This window comes from Terrapene carolina, unplaced genomic scaffold, assembly GCF_002925995.2.
Source record: "Terrapene carolina triunguis isolate 2854851 unplaced genomic scaffold, T_m_triunguis-2.0 Scaffold558, whole genome shotgun sequence".
Lineage (NCBI taxonomy): Eukaryota > Metazoa > Chordata > Testudines > Emydidae > Terrapene > Terrapene triunguis.
The window spans coordinates 2,624,669-2,640,223 of NW_020664909.1; the positions used below are offsets into that span (position 1 = coordinate 2,624,669).

The 15,555-nt window shown below is 42.3% G+C and overlaps 1 protein-coding gene across 1 annotated transcript in view; it reads right to left on the minus strand.

Annotated features, from left to right (window-relative positions):
- ABI3BP (ABI family member 3 binding protein) overlaps positions 1-15,555 on the minus strand; it is a 292,470-nt gene that overhangs the window by 253,287 nt on the left and 23,628 nt on the right. The gene's annotated exons all lie outside the window — the stretch shown is intronic.

Below are 15,555 nucleotides of genomic sequence, written 5' to 3' on the forward strand. Positions count from 1 at the left end.
ATCTTTCAGCGTACTTGCCTAGCTTTTTCTTTTGTGTATGTCTAACAGCAAAATGCTTAACTGTGTGAAGATTTAAATAAATTACAGAAAATATGAGGTGACATCTTTCAAAATGCCATTATATACCATAAAGCCACATTTTGTGGTACTTGCTATATTTATTCCTGGACTAGGGACAAACCAAACCAAACACGTTTAGACTCACTAGCTTTGACAGTTTTAGCTCAAATACAATAAATATAGAGCTTGCCATTAAAAAGCCAGCATTTGCCAATAATTACTACTCACTGCTATCTGTGATTACCACAGTTTTCCTTCATATTTAGACTAGGAGATACCTGTGGTAACTCTATGTGTGGCAATGGTTGGCACATGTTGACTTTTAACGACTTCCACTACACACAGTATTGAGAACTGTAGGTGTATAAACGCATACCCCATTACATTAGAAAGCTGGAATTTACTGGTCCTAGCAGCTTGTGGACTTTAAATCATATTCTGTTTAGTATCTTGCTTTTCTCCCCAATCTCTACTTCAATCAAATATGCTTATAAAGTTCTCAAGAAGTACATGAGACAACCCAATGCTTAGTTTATACATCTATGTGAAATTATCCTAATGCAAAAGGACTGTCCAATGCCTATCCACCACTTGAGTCCCATTTAAAGACCTAGCTTGCAGTCCTAAGTGAACTTAAGCAATGGGCAGGCCTTCTGAATGAAGGTGAATTTCACCCTCTTGGAATATCTATAAATTTCAGGTTTTGATGCAATGAAGCATTAATCTCTAAATAGCCATTTAAGACACACTGGATAATATATCAGAATTGAAGTAGGGGGAAAAAAAACTAAGATCCCAATGGAATGAACTTGAGAAATGATATCTTGAGAGCTGTTGTAATGGAAAACTAAGTACAAACACTTTTGGGACCAGTGAATTTTTCCAAGCACTAGCCCAGGAAAATAATTATCTCTGGTAACTGAATGAATATTTATCACCTATAAAAGCTTGCCAATTTTGTGTTAGATAAATATATAAAGGTTATCTTAATATTTCCTATATTTTACTCTACTTGCTGGAGTTGATAATTAAAAAATTACATCTGCAGAATTGTAGGTATCCAAGAAATTATCTAAGGCACCTGGGAAATGTTTAAGGGTGACCACAGTAGCCTGAAACAATTAAATAAATCCACAGAAGTCAAATTACAGGTGAATGCAAGAGAATATAAACTATTAACTCTCCCCTGACGTTGCCTGCTCTTGTTTGAAGCCATCCAGACACTACAGACACGCTTGTTGCTGCTGCCACTTATAATGAGATTTTAAACTTCTTGATACTAGAACCAGTAGTGGATGAATGTCAAACCATCTGGAATTTGGGTTCATCTCAGGCAAGCGTTCAAAAGTTAAGATATTGATCCAAATCTCTAGAATTTGAGAAGGAAACCTCATGATACATAGACTCCACGAAATTTTGAATGCTTTCTGCTTCTGATCTGCCTAGAAACTCAGCAAGAATGGTCTCTTACAGTATTTCAGCTTTCCCGAGGACCTGGAAACAAAGAAACAGTGATGAAATGAAAAATACTGAAAAAAAGTAACAATTCCGAACCTTCAAAAAAAGGGTTGATTTAGTTTGGTTGTACAAATGGGAAAGAAAGAATTTGGATGGTGGGGTTAATGGCATTTGAATTAACTGTCTTGCCTGTGTCTACTCAAATCCAACCTGATATGTTCACTCTGTTAACCAAAATTGCCTCAACAGAATCCTCCTTCCCTCAAGTGAATGCTGCCAGGTGTGGCTGACAATTCGTTCATTGGTAACTATACCTTGACACTGATAGCAGCAAACTTCAGGATTCTGTGCCAGACAGACATCAGGAATCATCTGCAAACTCAAACTTATGAATCTTATTTTTAAAAATATATGTAACTTTGCAAGCTAACCTTTATAAGTTTTCTCTGATCCCTTGCTTCACTGAAGACTCAGAGAAACCATTATGGTTGCAAGAATGTTACTGACTAGGGATGTGTGGAAAACAAGAATTCTGTTTTGCAAAAAACGTAGAGGTTTCGAATTTTGTTTTTGTTCTGCATCAGAAAACAAGACCTTTCTAAATTTGGAGGAGGAGGAGAAAGAGAAGGAAAACAAGATACCAACCCACCCCATAATAGTCAAATGTGGTTAAAACATTCACCTAGGATGTGGGCAGCCTAGGTTCAAGCTCCCGCCTGCCCGATTTAGAGCACAGACTTGAACCTGGGTCTCCCACATCCCAGTTAAGTGCCCCAACTACTGAGCTGGTAGATATTCTGGAGTGTCTCTCTTTTTTTCTCTCACTCTCATTTTGACCTGTATTTCCATCTTTGACCTGAGAAACTTCCCGACAAAAGTTTAGCTGAAACAGATTTTTTTCTCTGGAAAGTTTCAGTTTCAACAAATCAGCATTTTTGGACAAAAAAAATGGTTAGTTCAAAAAATCCCAAACAGCTCTATACTGACTTGCTTTTCCTCTTGTTCTATTATGGTGGTTGCAAATTTGTGTAGATGTTATGCTATATGAAAAGGAAGAGGACCATTTATATCATTGCTGCTACCACTATTATACAATTGCCACAAATCTTATACAAAGTAGGTCATGTAAGGTATTGTTTGGAAAATTATACTCTACTAAGTATGATAATCCCGTTTATATAATCTTTTTTATAACTTCAAATACAAATCAAATACACTTTGCTATGTGTCTGTATCACAAACATGTTCTGTTCCTTGGTAACTCCCACCAAATTTACATTCAGACTAGCCATCACTGGTTGATGGGCCACCCATGTGGTGATGGGCATAGGCACTGAGTTTTTCTTTTCCCCAGAGGTGCTCCACTCCCTGCTCTGCCCCTGGTAAACTCTAATTATAGAATAACCACCAGTTTGGTAAAAAGAACAGGAGTACTCGTGGCACCTTAGAGACTAACACATTTGGTGTGTGTCTGCCCCTGTTTCTCATCAGTCTGTCCTGAGTTGGCATTCTCAGCTGTGTCCCTCTCTTGGCACTGTGACAGTAGACGCTTAGGAACAACTACACACCTGCTTTTCTTTTTTCCACCCAGAGAATAAAAAACCTTGAACTACAAAACTGAGGGTTAAGACAGCTGTGCTTTATTACAACAAAGTCGGCGACATCACCAGAATTCCTCTTGCCTTAGAATTGAAGTTTTGCTTATTTTATACAATTGTATAGGTTATAGGTGGCATTCCCTCCCAGAACGCTGAACAAATGGAGCATGCCATAAAAAAAACCGCATCAGGACAGTCTATTTTTGTGCACGGTCTCACTTATAATATTCAAATAGTTTGCACCAGTGCATACATTTTCCAAATCTCATGCCATATGTCCCATCAGCCAGGATTTCAATAATATCACCTAACAGTGCATTATTTTTATTTTATTTATTTATTTAGCTGTGCTGTCTCCTGTACCCAACCCAAGCTGTCTCCTAAACAAGAAGGAATGTTGGTTGGTTGGATTAAAGAACCACAGTTTAAAATGACAAATATTTAAAAATAGGTTTGTTACTATGCAGAAAGATAAACAAGCCACATTAAAAGGGAGCTGTAACTGTCTCACTCAACATTAATACAGATATACATCTCTCTTTATATAACAGTTGCCAACACACCCAGGCACAAAAACACACACAACTGGTTTGTCAGCAGACAGTCAGCAAATTAAATGCTTTGAGCAATGAATTTAGGTGCCAGAAAGAACACATCCTGCACTACCACAACAAAAACATACCGTTTCTTAAAAACATCATGATAAACAACATGCTAAAGCTGATGAACTGGAGACACTGTACTTGCTTTTCTCATTCACAATTATAGTCCCCTGAGGCACCAGTGTCTTGAAAATGAAATTAATGAAGAAAAAAGTCAATTTGTAAGTCTAACATTCCTCAGCAAATGTGAGCTGTCATCATGCAGCACGCCAATTATTCATTACACGTTTACACAGGTGTATCTTGCAAAAAGATCTAGTCTAAGCCTGCTCAATCATTTGCTTCTAACGTGCTGCTAGCCGTGCCAGGAGCAAAAATGAACTTTCACTTTGGTTTTGAAAGGTTTCAAAAGTTTTTGATCTCTTCTATAAAAGGGCAATTTTCTTTCCTTCACAGTCCTTTATATATTTACTTTAGGCATCCCCAACTGGGTAAGGTAATGTCTACAATCCCCTTAACACTAATAAATTTCCCTTACTACGCTCTGAATGGAATCTTTGTAGAAGTCAAGGCTTTCCACCTCCAAAGGCTCACTTGAGTTGCAGAGGAAAGGGTCAGCTTTTCCATACACACCACTTGCCATCCAACCTCATCCTGCAGTCTCTGTTCAGACAAAATTCCGATTGAGCTCAGTTTCTACAACTATCTAGAACATTTGTTAGCCTAGGGTCACCAGTTTTGGTTGGGTGTATTCCTGGAGGTTTCATCACATGACATGAACTTTAATTAAAGATTAATTTTTAATTCCTGGAGACTCCAGGACAATCTTGGAGGGTTGCCTAGCTGCCACTGTGCCTCATGAACCAAGCACACGAACAGTATGACTAACATCAGATTTCTTGTCTACAAAACTTTCACTTGCCCATGATATTTGAAGCTCTTTCCATCAGCAGAAAATGTAGGTTTTTGCATTGGCCTTTCCTTGCTGCTTGCTTTGTTTTGTGTCAACGCATTACATAATATTTCAAGTCAAACTTATTTCTCTCATACATTACCAGTGGTACATGACACATGGGAAAAAATAAGGTCTGGTATTTCAAGGGTAGATACAAACATTGCTCAAGTGACCAATTATTCACATGACCCCTTACTAAAATATTAGGTTTTCAAGCTAATTTGAACTCTCACATATACTAGGAAAGTCTGTGAATTTCAGTTTTTAAAAAGATATAGAAGGATAGGGTTTATTTCCCATGGAAATACATCAGACCTCTCCCCTCACCATCAAATCTGAACAAAAGACAGCAAAGTTGGTTTCTCACCAGGGTGAGGAGGACTGTGAGAAGTCACCATTCCTCCAGGTACAGTACTTAGTCTGCTGAAGGCATGCACATACTTTGTGACCTTGGATTATTTTGTATAAAAACAAACTGAGGGATAGAAAACAGTCAAGTCAAAGTAGAAGGTTCCTCTCAAAGTCAGAGTAACTTTGATGAAAAAAATCAACTAATTAGGTTTTAATAAGGTAATTTCAAGGGATAACAACCATTGGCATCATTTGCTATGAGTCAAGAGATCAGCTGCCTCCCGCCCATCCCTCCCCCACTTTTCATAGGTCTATATGTTTTCCACTCACTCCCTCTGCCCAAAGACTTCACAGGATTAAACATAATCACATATAATGTTCTATATGCTAACACAAATTGCCCCCCTTCCCCAGAATTTTTCTGAAATGACACTGCTGAGAGCAACTTAAAGGAATTTTGAACCTGATGTAAAAGCCTAGAATAAAATCTCTTCTCCTAATTCAACATTTCAGACTAACTTTCTTATGTTTGTTTTGATGGCAATAATCTATTTCAGACAACATAACCATAATTCAACCCCTATGCTCTGAAAATACCAATAAAATAATGATTAGCTGATTCTGATAGTAACATGTAACAAGCTGGAGCTATCAGGGTGGACCTTCTAACACTGTTTGACAAGTAATACTTGCATTGCTAATGTTGTACTGACTTCACTGCATAATACCAAACAACTAAAGAAGCAAGAAACAAAAAGAGCTTCTTGCAGATTACTTTTCACACAAATACAATTAAATAAATGTATCCTTCCATTCTGGGCCCTGGCTTAATCAACATCTCTTAAAATTACTATTTTTTCTTTTGAAATTGGAAAGTTTTTGGAAGTTCTTTGGAAGTTTTACACCGATTAGGAATCTCAAAGTTCTTTCTCCTGAGGAGTCCTTGTCACCTACTACAAGACAGGCCCAACAAAGAAAGTAACAGAACACCACTAGCCGTCACCTACAGCCCCCAACTAAAACCTCTCCAGCGCACCATCAAGGATCTACAATCTATCCTGAAGGACGATCCCTCACTTTCACAGACCTTGGGAGACAGGCCTCCAACCTGAAGCAAATACTCACCAGCAACTACACACCACACAACAAAAACACCAACCCAGGAACCAAACCCCGCTACAAACCCCAGTGCCAACTCTGTCCACATAGCTATTCAAGGGACACCATCATAGGACCTAACCATATCAGCCACACCATTCGGGGCTCGTTCACCTGCACATCTACCAATGTGATATATGCCATCATGTGCCAGCAATGCCCCTCTGCCATGTACATTGGCCAAACCGGACATGCAAAAGAATATATGGACACAAATCTGACATCAGGAATCATAACATTCAAAAACCAGTAGGAGAACACTTCAATCTCTCTGGTCACTCAATAACAGACCTTAAAGTGGCAATTCTTCAACAAAAAAACTTCAAAAACAGACTCCAACGTGAAGCTGCAGAACTGGAATTAATTTGCAAACTGGATACCATCAGATTAGGCCTCAATAAAGACTAGGAGTGGTTGGGTCATTACAAAACCTAAACTTAATTTCCCCAATACTAATTTTTCCCTACTGTTATTCACACCTTCTTGTCAACTGTCTGTAATGGGCCACTCTCTTAACACTTCAAAAGTTATTTCTCCTCCCTTGGTATCCTGCTGTTAACTGATTTATCTTGTTAGACTGACCTCACACTTGGTAAAGCAACCCTCATCCTTTCATGTATTTATACCTTCTCCGGTATTTTTCACTTCATGCATCCAATGAAGTGGGTTTTAGTCCACGAAAGCTTATGCCCAAATAAATTTGTTAGTCTCTAACTTGTGCCACAAGAACTCCTCATCGTTTTTGCTGATACAGGCTAACACGGATACCACTCAAACCTTTCTCCTGAGGGACTGCACACAAGTGAAAGTGTTATCAATTACAAAGCCCTCATTTTTGGAATGCTATGATGAAGTTGTGGATGTTGTATATTACAGATCAAGCATACTAGAAGTAGGCAGGGGCTTGAAAAAAATTGGTATCCCAAAAGATTGGTTTAAACTTTACATCCAATACTGTCAAATTAGCCCCCCAAAAAAGGACTGTGAGGCTGACAGTTAATGCTGGCTTTTCACTGATTTCTTAAGCAGAGGAAGTGAAAAAGATCTTTTCAATTGAGCAGTGTTGTGACATTTTTAACCTGATATGGAAAATGGCTTTTTGCAAATGAAATTTGGTGGTAGTTTGGGGGGGAGGGGCAGAGAATTGTATGTCACAACAGGCTGGAGAAACATAAAAGTCAAACTGTACCATTTGCTTGTTTTGCCCCTTCTTGTAAATACCATGACTGTTGTTGAATGCATCAGTAAAACACATCTTGCCCTATGTAGCTATTAAAGTAGACAAAAACAAACAGAATGCAACTCCTGCAACCTCAAAGGCAAAAGGGTCTTTGTGTGGACCGGGGGGGAAGGGGAAGGGTAGTGGTCCCCTCTTCCCTTGGGGGGGGATGGAAGAGGGCAGGAAGGCATCACATGAGCTGGTGGGCTGGCTCGTGGGGCTCAGGTAAGCCACTGGGCCCTGCCTACCCAGGGAAATCTGACCGAACACACCCTGTATTCCCACCCTACACACTGTTGTAATAATCTTTGTGAAAAATATGCCTTGTGAGGAATCATTTAAAAACTAACACATGGATCATCAATATTCTTATGTAATGTATGTAGAAAATATGTATTAAGAGTTATGGACATAGGCTGAAACTGTGACTGAAATGTCTTTACCAAGGGGAGGGGGATAAATTTGCTTCCCAAAGACAAAGGGCAAACTGACACCTTTAGCCAGATGTCATCAAAGTTGAGTGGCAATCACCTGTCAAGTGGTCATTCTTTGGCAAGGAAGGGAGGCAGGAGCCGATTGATCTGCATTTAATGAACAACATGGAACCTCTTTCACCACTAGACTCCATATCTCCTTCCTCACAGTGGAAAGGAACTTTATCTAGGGGTAACCCTCAGGAAAATGCATGTCAAAGGATGAATGGACTATAAAAGTGAGCAGCAAACACACATCTGGGGTTTTCTTTTTCTCCCTCTCTCTCCTTACTTCTCTACTTTTCACCTAAGCCGACAAAGGACTTGGGAGGGGTTCTGACCTGAGAATTTGGTCAGCTCTGTTGCTGGGAACACGTGGTAAGGATTTTACTTTGAACCATGTCTAATTTAAGTTTTAGTTACTAGAGAGCATTTTATCTTTATTTCTCTTGTAACCATTTCTGATTTTAGTTCCTTATCCTTGTACTCACTTAAAAATCTCTCTCTCGCTCTTTGCTGTTAAATAAACTTGTTTTAAAACTAATCCAATGTTGTGTTTAAACTGAACTGTTTGGGTAACTCCAGTTAAAGTAGCAAATTGTTGTATATTGACCCCCTTTGGGCCAATGGACCTATAATATCTGAACCCTCTAGGAGAGGGTTGGATGTTGCAGAACACACATTTTGGGGAAAACTAGGGTTGGATGTTGGGGTACACACATTTTGGGGAGTGCGTTGGGGTCACCCTATAAGTAGTAACCAAGGCTGCTGGAAGCCAGAGCGTGGCTGGTGTGCTTCTGACAGGCTGCTGGGTCACAGTTGCTGGTGGGGTCAGGACTGCAGCTATAGACCAGGGGTCTCAAACACGCAGCCCGCGGGCCGCATGCGGCCCACGGGGCTATTTCCTGCGGCCTGTCAAGCGGCCCGCGCCTCCCCCCCCTACCTCCAGGCCAGGGGTGGGCAAACTACACCTGCAGGATTGCCCCCCTCGAACCCCACGCCGCTCCCTGAAGCGGCTGGCATCACGTCCCTGCGGCCGGGGGGAGGGAGAGAGCAGAGGGCTCCATGTGTGGCCCTGGTTTCCAGGCATTGCCCCCCCCCCGCAGCTCCTATTGGCCAGGTACAGGGAACCGCGGCCAATGGGAGCTTCGGGGGAGGTATCTGGAGGAGCAGCAAGCAGCGCGCGGAGCCCTGCATCCCTCCTCCCCCAGGGGCCGCAGGGACATGGTTCCAGCTGCTTCGTGGAGCAGAGCGGGCACAGGAGCAGGAGCGGGGGCGGCAGCCTGCCCTGGCCCTGGTGTGTGGCGCTGCCGCCCTGGAGTCGCTTTAGGTAAGCGGCTCTGGGCCAGAGCCCAAAGCCCTCCTGCACCCCGCCCCACCCAACTTCCTGCCCTGAGCCCCCTGCTGCATTCCACACCTCTTCTGCACCCCAACCCCCTGCCCTAAGCCCCCTGCCTGCACCCCAACCCATTCTGCACCCCAACCCCCTGCCCTGAGCCCCCTGCCTGCACCCCAACCCCCTGCTGCACCCCACTCCCCTGCTCTGAGCCCTCTGCCTGAAACCCAACCCCCTGCTGCACCCCAACCCCCTGCCCTGAGCCCCCTGCTGCCTCCCACACCTCTTCTGCACCCCAACGCCCTGCCCTGAGCCCCCTGCCTGCACCCCAACCCCTTCTGCACCCCAACCCCCTGCTCTGAGCCCCCTGCCTGCACCCCAACCCCCTGCTGCATCCCACACCCCTCCTGCACCCCAAACCCCAACCCCCTGCCCTGAGCCCTCAGCTGCATCTCACACTCCTCCTGCACCCCAAGCCCCAACCCCCTGCCCTGAGCCCCCTGCTGCACCCTTCATCCCTACTGCACCCCACACCCTAACTCCCTGCCCTGAGCCCTCTGTTGCACCCTGCACACCACCTGCACTCCCTGCCCTGAGCCCCCGCCGCACCCTGCACCTCAACTCCCTGCCCTGAGCCCCTGCCACACCCCTCCTGCTCCCTCTGGGGGCAGGGAGGGGGCGGAGTTGGGATGGGGACTTCAGGGAAGGGGCTGGAATGGGGGCAGGGAAGGGGTGGGAAGCGGCTGGGCAGGGCCTCATGGAAGGGGTGGAGTGGGGGCAGGGCCGGGAGCAGCGAGGGGCGGGGTGTGTGTCAGTGATGCGGCCCTCAGGCCAATGAACTAGTCCTCATGTGGCCCTCCTGGTCATTTGAGTTTGAGACCCCTGTTATAGATAGACACTCAAGGTCTGCCTTGCATGCTGTTTTGCTGATTGTGAACAACCCAGGTTGGGAGCTACAATAGCAAAACACTGGGAGGCACCTAAATTTGCAGGGCAGATGGTGACACAGCCCCTCACTGGTGTGGACTGCACCCTGGAATGTGACAGGGAGGATATATAAAGCCTGTTTCTGCAGCTTCACACACCTGGGCTCATGGCAAATACTCATTCCATACGGGATCCGGTGTCCTGAAAAAATGGAATTGGAAGCAGATGTAGGAAAAGGCATCTCCTGAAAAGGCTGGGCAATGGGGCTGGCGCGCCTAATGTTGGGTAGAATGAAGAGACAACCTCCTTTCCCCAGCCCCTTAATCCTCATACAAGGGGAGGTCACTGGGGTTTCAGCTACAGGGTCAGGATTAGCCATGGAGGGGTGAGCGACTGCCGGCCACACTCCACCAGGTGGAAATGATGAAGGAAGGAATCATGACCTGCACTGTCCGTTATTGCTGGATAGTTCATAGATGAGTTAAGTTAATAAAGTTGGGCCTAATTATACCACATCCCTTATATCTTGTCTTTTCTCCCGCATGTCCAGGACAACAGGGAACTCTCGCCACAGGGAGTAAGTGGGAGGCTCAGTATTTTTAGCAGCACTAGCCAAGGAGGAAGGGGAACTCTACTCTCTACTTTTTGCAGAGAGAGGGGAACTGCTAACCCGCTACAGCCCTTTAATTTCCTCTCCTTTTTCTTCCATTTAAAGAGCAAATTTTAGACTTCATAGCTATTTAGCAATTGGTTAGGCACCACTTAACAGTGGAAGAGTTTGCAAGGCAAAATTTATACTAGCATTACCCTCATTAAACATCAGTCAATTCAAGGCATTGCTAGTAAGTTATAGCAGTTCCATGGACGTTAAGCAGGTCTCAATTAAATCGAGTTGACTGTCTTCAGTTTTAAATGGACTGACACGATTTTGGTATCTTTCCACCTGCCTGTGACATCAAGTAGCTGATCTCTCACTGGAAAAAAGTTATTGCTGCCACTTAACAATACTGAAGGCACATGGAAACTATTTTCCTGAGCAATAAGTATGGGTTGCTTTTAACAACCTTCCCCATTTCCAAAAATAGGCCATGATGGGCTTATTAGCATAAACAGGACATACTGGTAAAAAAGGGACCGCTGCTCTGTCTTTAGAACTCCCAGGACTATGACTGAAAGAAGGATGCTTGGCTTGGGGTGGGAAACCCACTGGAGAAAGATAAAGTTCATATCATCGCTAAGGAGATTTCTCTACTTTCTATCCCTTCATTACTCTTGTTGAATCTCATCTGTATTATTCTATACTGTCTTTACAGCACTGATACTGAAAGCTAAAGGAAATAAAATGTAAAGCTAACCTACCAGGGAGTCCTTTGATTCCTAAATGTATTCAATGAAAACAGCTAACCAATGATCTTTTGGGTACTAAAAGAGTTAAAGTTAACCAATTACCCACAGATAATTTTTACATACCCTAACTGATTGTGTATTTCAATCCTTGTCAATCTTTTATTTACAAATATAGGCTTAAATTTGCAAACTTGGGTGTCTAAAGTCAATCTAATAATAATAATACCCATTTCATGTATAGCTTATACAATGGCTGCAAATGTCATGTCAGCTCCACATTTTTTTCTTTTTTAAACACTTTCAGTGGGTTTTCAGCAGAAGATCTCAGAACATCTTACAAGGGAGTTAAGTATCATTATCCCAGTTTTACAGATGGAGAAACAGACAGAGTGAGCTGAAATAATTGACCAAGTCACCCAGCAGGCCAATGGCAGTGGTGGGGGGAGTGGAACCCAGTCTCGAGAGTCCCAATCCTGTGCTCTCACCACTACGAAGATGGCATTCAAGTTTAAAAATTTGGTCATAAGATATACCTAAAGATGAAGCAGAATAATTTAAGATTACTCTCACTGTATATTTGGATGTTAAAACAAGCAGGAAGAGGATTTGAAAAAACCCTAAACTGAAATATTTCTTTCACCCTTCAGGATTCAGTGCACAAAATTCAGACCTGGTGTAAGGAGGTGCATCTTCACTGACGTCAATATAATTTGAAGACTAAAAAAATCTGATACAAATTTTTCAACCAATTAGGGTAAAACAGAAGTCTTTGCCCCTGGAATTTCTGAACACAAAGTAGAAACCTTGCATTTTACAACAAACTATTAAAGTTATGCCTAGTCCCCTAAAGAGCATGAACACCTCACTACAGAGTGATGACACCGTGGTTTTCTCAAATGAAAAAAAATTGTATGTACTTAACACACTAACTCTTAATACTCAGCTTTGAACATAATTCCCCAGTTGAGTTATTCTGACCCCGGATTTAAATAGAAATCTGCAGCTGCTGCAAACTTATTGACCATAATTAGAGGATCAGAGCTGCTGACTAAAATATAAAAGACAAATAAATATGGACTAATTATGGATGCCAACAGCTTGATTTACACTTTTGGCTTGTTTTCATATTTGGTATACATTAGAGGTCATTTTACAAATTTGAATTAACTTTTATGAGTATGTTGAACATCAGTACATATTATATTACATCTCATATATGCAGGTTTAAAAACATATTGCATGTAGCCACTTTTTTTACAAGGATAAATCACTTGTTTCTAACCATGGCAAGATTACGTAACTTAAAATGACATAATTCTGAAAACTTCATCTACACCAATGAAATGCAGTCAACTCTTGGGTGCAACACTGAATTGGCTTTTTACAAAGAAAAAGTCTCGGAATATACAGTCAATGGGCTCTTCATTTTGTTCTAATTTACAACTACACAAATTCAGTCAATTCTGCCATCAGTATGTAAACAGAATAAAGTTAATGGGATCACTTAAGTGTATCTGAGGGCAGATTTTGGCCTATTTTAAAACTTAAAACCATAACACCAATATAACACTCTATAGCTAATCTTCATCAGTTGTCAAATCTTGTGACAAATATTTAACTACAATGTACAATCATTCAAACACCAGTGATTAGAAAGAAATATTCATCTGATCTCACATAGGATCCTAAACTGTGCATCTCTCTCAACTGTTTAAATGTTAACAGCTGCACTGCACAATAGTTCATAATATGAAGACTACAGCAGGGTGGACAGAGGTACAGTAGGGAGATTGTGATTGCCCAGACTGAAATTCAGCCAGGGCTTTGAGGTTAACACCTTTACTTTTACAAAAACAGCTATGGGATTTTATAATGCTCACATTATCTGTTTTAGGTTTCATCTGAAAGGTGGATTAAACAATAATCAGCCTTTTCTTTAATTACTATATTTGCAATAAAAAAGGAACAGGAGACAGAGGGTGGTGGGAAAATAAAAGCAGAAGGAAGAAACTTGCTCACAATTTTCTGAAATGATGTTTTTCTAACTACTGCACTTGTTTTTAACCTTCACTTCAGTTGCTTTTTCCCAACCCGGTAATTCATTCCATAGGTTTACCATAATCTGCATCTTGAAAACTGTCTTGCCACCCCTCAAAACAAAATTAATTATACGTTTATTATTGTAGTACTCCGGAGACAACCAATAAGAGGATCCTATTGTGTTAGGTACTGTACAAACATATAATCAGAGACTGTTCCTGACCCAAAGAGTTTACAATCTAAATAGACAAAACAAAGAATAGGAGGAAAGGGATATAAACACAAGCAGAATGAACAATGCTGATGGCTGCAAATGTCATTTAGTCCCATTTTTTTTCTTTTTTTTTTTAAAATACTTTCAGTGGGGTTACATTAGGAGGGGATTAGCTAGATGGAAAGAAAAGAAGGGAGGGGCAGGAAGGGTTAGAGACATTGAAGGAGGGGCAGGAGGAATTAGAGCAAACAGCCAGTCTGCACACAGGAGAGCATGTTCCAAGTGACAGGGAGAGCATGTTCCGAGTGACAACTGCAGAGAACAGAAGTGCGTGTTGGTATGCTTGAATTGTTTTCTGAAGCTGCTGTGCCAGCTTCAATCTCTGGCTGGCTCCCACCAGGCACTTACTTTCCATGTGGCTAGGGGCAGAGGAAGTGTCACATGGATTCTAGTGCCTCCAGAGACAGGGGTCTCCCCTTGCACAGCTTAGGGTCTGGGGAATTCTTGTGAGGGACAGGTAGGTGGCACTGGCTGGGCCCTATTTTACCCCTCCCTTAACCAATGCAACACCTTAACAGTGTCCTCAGCAGAGTTAAGGCAGAATAACTTCCCCATGGAATGCATGACAGTGTGATGTGACAATCTGATTATAATCAATATAAAAGCTTATGAGGTCACTGTTAAGGTTTTGGGGTACAGTGCAAGTTTAATGAAGTTGTGGCACATATTGCTTTTAGGTGTCTGTTGGAGCCTTTTGGACTTCTGAAGTGTGTTCTCTGTAGTGCTGTACACAACAGAAAGGTGAAAAGGACTGCCTAAGAGTTTCCCTTCTAATTTCCATGCTTTTAAGGATTTGGGTGCATGGGGTGTGTCCTGCCACAACCTTATCAATCACTAAACTTAGTTTCTGTTTGCCAGTAGGGTTGCTCTGTGTATCTGGACAAACATAATACACCCCTGCAGCTTTCTCACACCTGTAATAACCTGCTCCTTGCCACAATTTCCTGTCCCATGGCTGTCAACCTTCTGCACGGGTTCTATTGCCTCTCTCTCTAAAGACACATTTACACTGCAGTGGAACTGCATCTTGGGGGTAGGCATACACATGCTAGCTTTAATCTAGAGAGCATGGCTAACATTAGCAGTGAAGATGTGGCTGCTCAGGTGGTACAAGCCTGCCTGTGGCCATGGGTACATATTGACAGCCTGTGCTGATGTCTGTGGCTTGAAGCTCAAATCCAAGCCCACCCAACCCCCCCTTGGCCATCGCTGGTGCCACGACATCCATGTTGCTATTTTTAGTGTGCTAGCTCAAGTGGAGTCTGTCTACCCAGGCTGGGAAGCATCATCCCAGCTGCAGTGCAGATGTACCCTGAGATTCAAAATAGGAAAATTGTCAGAGTGGCAGGCATGGACAGCCTCCAAACTGCTTTATAGTAAATCAGTTTGCTATTCATTTAGATTTAAAAAAATAAAATCTCAGATAAACCTTATTTTAGGAGCTGCTCTTTCTATGAACACAGCGTTTCAGAGAATTTTAGCTCCTGGTGTGAAGCATCAAAGCCAAGCACACAATAGAACGATTCGCATAGGTTTCCTTGAAAAGTGAATAATAGTGTTGCAGTTCTAACAGCTGTATATAATTATTACATAAAAAAGAACATTAAGGTTGTAAAGTCAGGCATGCAAAGTTTGGAAAATTCCAGAATTAAGGCTGCATGTGTAGAAGCAATCTTAATTCTGGCATCTCCAAACTTTTGAGTGATTGAGTCTGCACTCCTTTATGTGGAGCCAAAATGGCCTCCCCACATTGGTCA